The 5000-nt window shown below is 57.5% G+C and overlaps 1 protein-coding gene across 1 annotated transcript in view; it reads right to left on the reverse strand.

Annotated features, from left to right (window-relative positions):
- LOC144949953 (ribosomal protein S6 kinase alpha-3-like) overlaps positions 1-5000 on the reverse strand; it is a 66243-nt gene that overhangs the window by 42235 nt on the left and 19008 nt on the right. Inside the window, exon 2 of the mRNA XM_078879943.1 lies at positions 590-727. The gene's annotated coding sequence lies outside the window, so the exon portion shown is untranslated. The remainder of the gene's footprint in view (positions 1-589; positions 728-5000) is intronic.

Here is a 5000-nt window from a genome sequence, read left to right on the forward strand (position 1 = left end):
ATAGGCGGCTGTTGGGGCCTACAATGGGCTGTTGGGGCCTACAATAGGCTGTAGGGGTCCTACGACAGCCTGTAGATGAGCCTACGGCAGCCTGTAGGGGCCTGGCAGGCGGGTGAATGATTGAGTGAGCTCATGAGCGAGCGAGTTCAAGAGTTCAAGTCGATTCTGTGTGACTAGGTGAAGCGCTCAAAGAGAGGCCGGGTTGGAGAGAGAGCGAATGGGGGGCGGGGAGGTGAGATCCGTCTCACCACCGCTCACTCACCGCTCACTCACCGCTCACCACCACTCACCACCGCTCCCTCTCACTGCTCACCACCGCTCACCACCGCTCCCTCCCGCTCACCACCACCGCTCCTCACCACCGCTCACCACCGCAGACCACCGCTCCCTCTCACCGCTCACCACCACCGCTCCCTCTTGCTGCTCACCACCGCTCACCACCGCAGACCACCACTCCCTCTCACCGCTCACCACCACCGCTCCCTCTTGCCGCTCACCACCGCTCACCACCGCAGACCACCACTCCCTCTCACCGCTCACCACCACCGCTCCCTCTCGCTGCTCACCACCGCTCACCACCACCGCTCACCTTTCCAAAGGAGCCAGCTCCCAGCACTTTGAGCAGCTCGAAGTGCGAGGCGTCGGCCCGCTCGGCCCCGGCTCGAGTGTGACTCGTGATGTGGATCTCCTCATCTTCCTCCTCCTCCTCCTCACCCGCCTCCTGCTCCTTGCACAGCCGCGGTGCATTGTGGGGGGGCGGGGGGGGGGGGGTGAAGGAGAGAGGGAGGGAGTGGAAATGGAGAGAAGGGGTCACAGATGAACACGTGGGAGTGGTGCTGGTGGTGGGAGTGGTGGTGGGAGTGGCCCAGGCCTAGTCGAGCAGCTGGCACTGAACAAATGATTGCCCAGGCCTTGTGTGGTCTTCTGTATATACATCGGCCTCCGTGGGTCTCTGTGTGTCTCTGTGGGTCTCTGTGGGTCTCTGTGTGTCTCTGTGGGTCTCTGTGGGTCTCTGTGGGTCTCTGTGAGTCTCTGTGGGTCTCTGTGGGTCTCTGTGGGTCTCTGTGGGTCTCTGTGTGTCTCTGTGGGTCTCTGTGAGTCTCTGTGGGTCTCTGTGGGTCTCTGTGTGTCTCTGTGGGTCTCTGTGTGTCTCTGTGGGTCTCTGTGAGTCTCTGTGGGTCTCTGTGGGTCTCTGTGGGTCTCTGTGGGTCTCTCTGGGTCTCTGTGGGTCTCTGTGTGTCTCTGTGGGTCTCTGTGAGTCTCTGTGGGTCTCCGTGGGTCTCCGTGGGTCTCCGTGGGTCTCCGTGGGTCTCTGTGAGTCTCTGTGAGTCTCCGTGTGTCTCCGTGTGTCTCTGTGGGCCTCTGTGGGTCTCTGTGGGTCTCTGTGGGTCTCTGTGGGCTTCTGTGGGTCACTGTGTGTCTCTGTGGGTCTCTGTGGGTCTCTGTGGGTCTCTGTGGGTCTCTGTGGGTCTCTGTGGGTCTCTGTGTGTCTCTGTGGGTCTCTGTGAGTCTCTGTGGGTCTCTGTGGGTCTCTGTGGGTCTCTGTGGGTCTCTCTGGGTCTCTGTGGGTCTCTGTGTGTCTCTGTGGGTCTCTGTGTGTCTCTGTGGGTCTGTGGGTCTCTGTGAGTCTCTGTGTGCCTCTGTGGGTCTCTGTGGGTCTCTGTGGGTCTCTGTGGGTCTGTGTGGGTCTCTGTGTGTCTCTGTGTGTCTCTGTGTGTCTCTGTGTGTCTCTGTGGGTCTCTGTGGGCTTCTGTGGGTCTCTGTGTGTCTCTGTGGGTCTCTGTGGGTCTCTGTGAGTCTCTGTGGGTCTCTGTGGGTCTCTGTGGGCTTCTGTGAGTCTCTGTGGGCTTCTGTGAGTCTCTGTGGGCTTCTGTGGGTCTCTGTGTGTCTCTGTGTGTCTCTGTGTGTCTCTGTGTGTCTCTGTGGGTCTCTGTGGGTCTCTGTGGGTCTCTGTGGGTCTCTGTGGGTCTCTGTGAGTCTCTGTGGGTCTCTGTGGGTCTTTGTGAGTCTCTGTGAGTCTCTGTGAGTCTCTGTGGGTCTCTGTGGGTCTCTGTGAGTCTCTGTGGGTCTCTGTGGGTCTCCGTGGGTCTCCGTGGGTCTCCGTGGGTCTCCGTGGGTCTCTGTGGGTCTCTGTGAGTCTCTGTGAGTCTCTGTGGGTCTCTGTGTGTCTCTGTGGGTCTCTGTGTGTCTCTGTGTGTCTCTGTGGGTCTCTGTGTGTCTCTGTGGGTCTCTGTGGGTCTCTGTGTCTGTGAGTCTCTGTGGGTCTCTGTGGGTCTCTGTGAGTCTCTGTGGGTCTCTGTGGGTCTCTGTGGGTCTCTGTGGGTCTCTGTGTGTCTCTGTGTGTCTCTGTGGGTCTCTGTGGGTCTCTGTGGGTCTCTGTGGGTCTCTGTGGGTCTCTGTGTGTCTCTCTGGGTCTCTGTGGGTCTCTGTGTGTCTCTGTGGGTCTCTGTGGGTCTGTGGGTCTCTGTGAGTCTCTGTGTGTCTCTGTGGGTCTCTATGGGCTTCTGTGGGTCTCTGTGTGTCTCTGTGGGTCTCTGTGGGTCTCTGTGAGTCTCTGTGGGTCTCTGTGGGTCTCTGTGGGCTTCTGTGAGTCTCTGTGGGCTTCTGTGGGTCTCTGTGTGTCTCTGTGTGTCTCTGTGTGTCTCTGTGTGTCTCTGTGAGTCTCTGTGGGTCTCTGTGGGTCTCTGTGGGTCTGTGTGGGTCTCTGTGTGTCTCTGTGGGTCTCTGTGGGTCTCTGTGGGCTTCTGTGGGTCTCTGTGTGTCTCTGTGGGTCTCTGTGGGTCTCTGTGAGTCTCTGTGGGTCTCTGTGGGTCTTTGTGGGTCTGTGTGGGTCTCTGTGGGTCTGTGTGGGTCTCTGTGTGTCTCTGTGTGTCTCTGTGTGTCTCTGTGGGTCTCTGTGGGTCTCTGTGGGCTTCTGTGTGTCTCTGTGGGTCTCTGTGGGTCTCTGTGAGTCTCTGTGTGTCTCTGTGGGTCTCTGTGAGTCTCTGTGGGCATCTGTGGGTCTCTGTGTGTCTCTGTGTGTCTCTGTGGGTCTCTGTGGGTCTCTGTGAGTCTCTGTGGGTCTCTGTGGGTCTCTGTGGGTCTCTGTGGGTCTCTGTGTGTCTCTGTGGGTCTCTGTGTGTCTCTGTGGGTCTCTGTGAGTCTCTGTGAGTCTCTGTGGGCTTCTGTGGGTCTATGTGTGTCTCTGTGTGTCTCTGTGAGTCTCTGTGTGTCTCTGTGGGTCTCTGTGGGTCTATGTGTGTCTCTGTGAGTCTCTGTGGGTCTCTGTGAGTCTCTGTGGGTCTCTGTGAGTCTCTGTGAGTCTCTGTGGATCTCTGTGAGTCTCTGTGAGTCTCTGTGAGTCTCTGTGAGTCTCTGTGAGTCTCTGTGAGTCTCTGTGAGTCTCTGTGTGTCTCTGTGGGTCTCTGTGGGTCTCTGTGGGCTTCTGTGTGTCTCTGTGGGTCTCTGTGGGTCTCTGTGAGTCTCTGTGTGTCTCTGTGGGTCTCTGAGTCTCTGTGGGCATCTGTGGGTCTCTGTGTGTCTCTGTGTGTCTCTGTGGGTCTCTGTGGGTCTCTGTGAGTCTCTGTGGGTCTCTGTGGGTCTCTGTGGGTCTCTGTGGGTCTCTGTGTGTCTCTGTGTGTCTCTGTGGGTCTCTGTGTGTCTCTGTGGGTCTGTGGGTCTCTGTGAGTCTCTGTGAGTCTCTGTGGGCTTCTGTGGGTCTATGTGTGTCTCTGTGTGTCTCTGTGAGTCTCTGTGTGTCTCTGTGGGTCTCTGTGAGTCTCTGTGGGTCTCTGTGAGTCTCTGTGGGTCTCTGTGAGTCTCTGTGAGTCTCTGTGGATCTCTGTGAGTCTCTGTGGGTCTCTGTGAGTCTCTGTGAGTCTCTGTGGGTCTCTGTGAGTCTCTGTGAGTCTCTGTGGATCTCTGTGAGTCTCTGTGAGTCTCTGTGGGTCTCCGTGGGTCTCCGTGGGTCTCCGTGGGTCTCTGTGTGTCTCTGTGTGTCTCTATGGGTCTCTGTGGGTCTCTGTGGGTCTCTGTGAGTCTCTGTGAGTCTCTGTGAGTCTCTGTGGGTCTCTGTGGGTCTCTGTGGGTTTCTGTGGGTCTCTGTGGGTCTCTGTGGGTCTCTGTGGGTCTCTGTGGGTCTCTGTGTGTCTCTGTGGGTCTATGTGAGTCTCTGTGGGTCTCTGTGGGTCTCTGTGGGTCTCTGTGGGTCTCTGTGAGTCTCTGTGAGTCTCTGTGGGTCTCTGTGGGTCTCTGTGGGTCTCTGTGGGTCTTTGTGAGTCTCTGTGGGTCTCCGTGGGTCTCTGTGGGTCTCTGTGAGTCTCTGTGGGTCTCTGTGGGTCTCTGTGGGTCTCTGTGAGTCTCTGTGAGTCTCTGTGGGTCTCCGTGGGTCTCCGTGGGTCTCTGTGAGTCTCTGTGGGTCTCTGTGAGTCTCTGTGAGTCTCTGTGGGTCTCTGTGGGTCTTTGTGGGTCTCTGTGAGTCTCTGTGGGTCTCCGTGGGTCTCCGTGGGTCTCTGTGAGTCTCTGTGGGTCTCTGTGAGTCTCTGTGAGTCTCTGTGGGTCTCTGTGGGTCTTTGTGGGTCTCTGTGAGTCTCTGTGGGTCTCCGTGGGTCTCCGTGGGTCTCTGTGGGTCTCTGTGGGTCTGTGAGTCTCTGTGGGTCTCTGTGGGTCTCTGTGAGTCTCTGTGGGTCTCTGTGGGTCTCTGTGGGTCTGTGAGTCTCTGTGGGTCTCTGTGGGTCTCTGTGAGTCTCTGTGGGTCTCTGTGAGTCTCTGTGAGTCTCTGTGGATCTCTGTGAGTCTCTGTGAGTCTCTGTGAGTCTCTGTGAGTCTCTGTGTGTCTCTGTGGGTCTGTGGGTCTCTATAGGCCAAAGGAACTCTCTCCACGGGTCTGGAAAAAGATGCTTCGTTTCATCGACATCAGCGGCATTCACGAAACTCGCGTCTCAAACAAACTGCTGCGTCAACCACAGATCAGCGGTAGCAGCCCACAAGAGACACAGCCCTACTAGAGGCTACCTGGGGGA

This window comes from Lampetra fluviatilis, chromosome 55 (genome assembly GCF_964198595.1).
Source record: "Lampetra fluviatilis chromosome 55, kcLamFluv1.1, whole genome shotgun sequence".
Lineage (NCBI taxonomy): Eukaryota > Metazoa > Chordata > Hyperoartia > Petromyzontiformes > Petromyzontidae > Lampetra > Lampetra fluviatilis.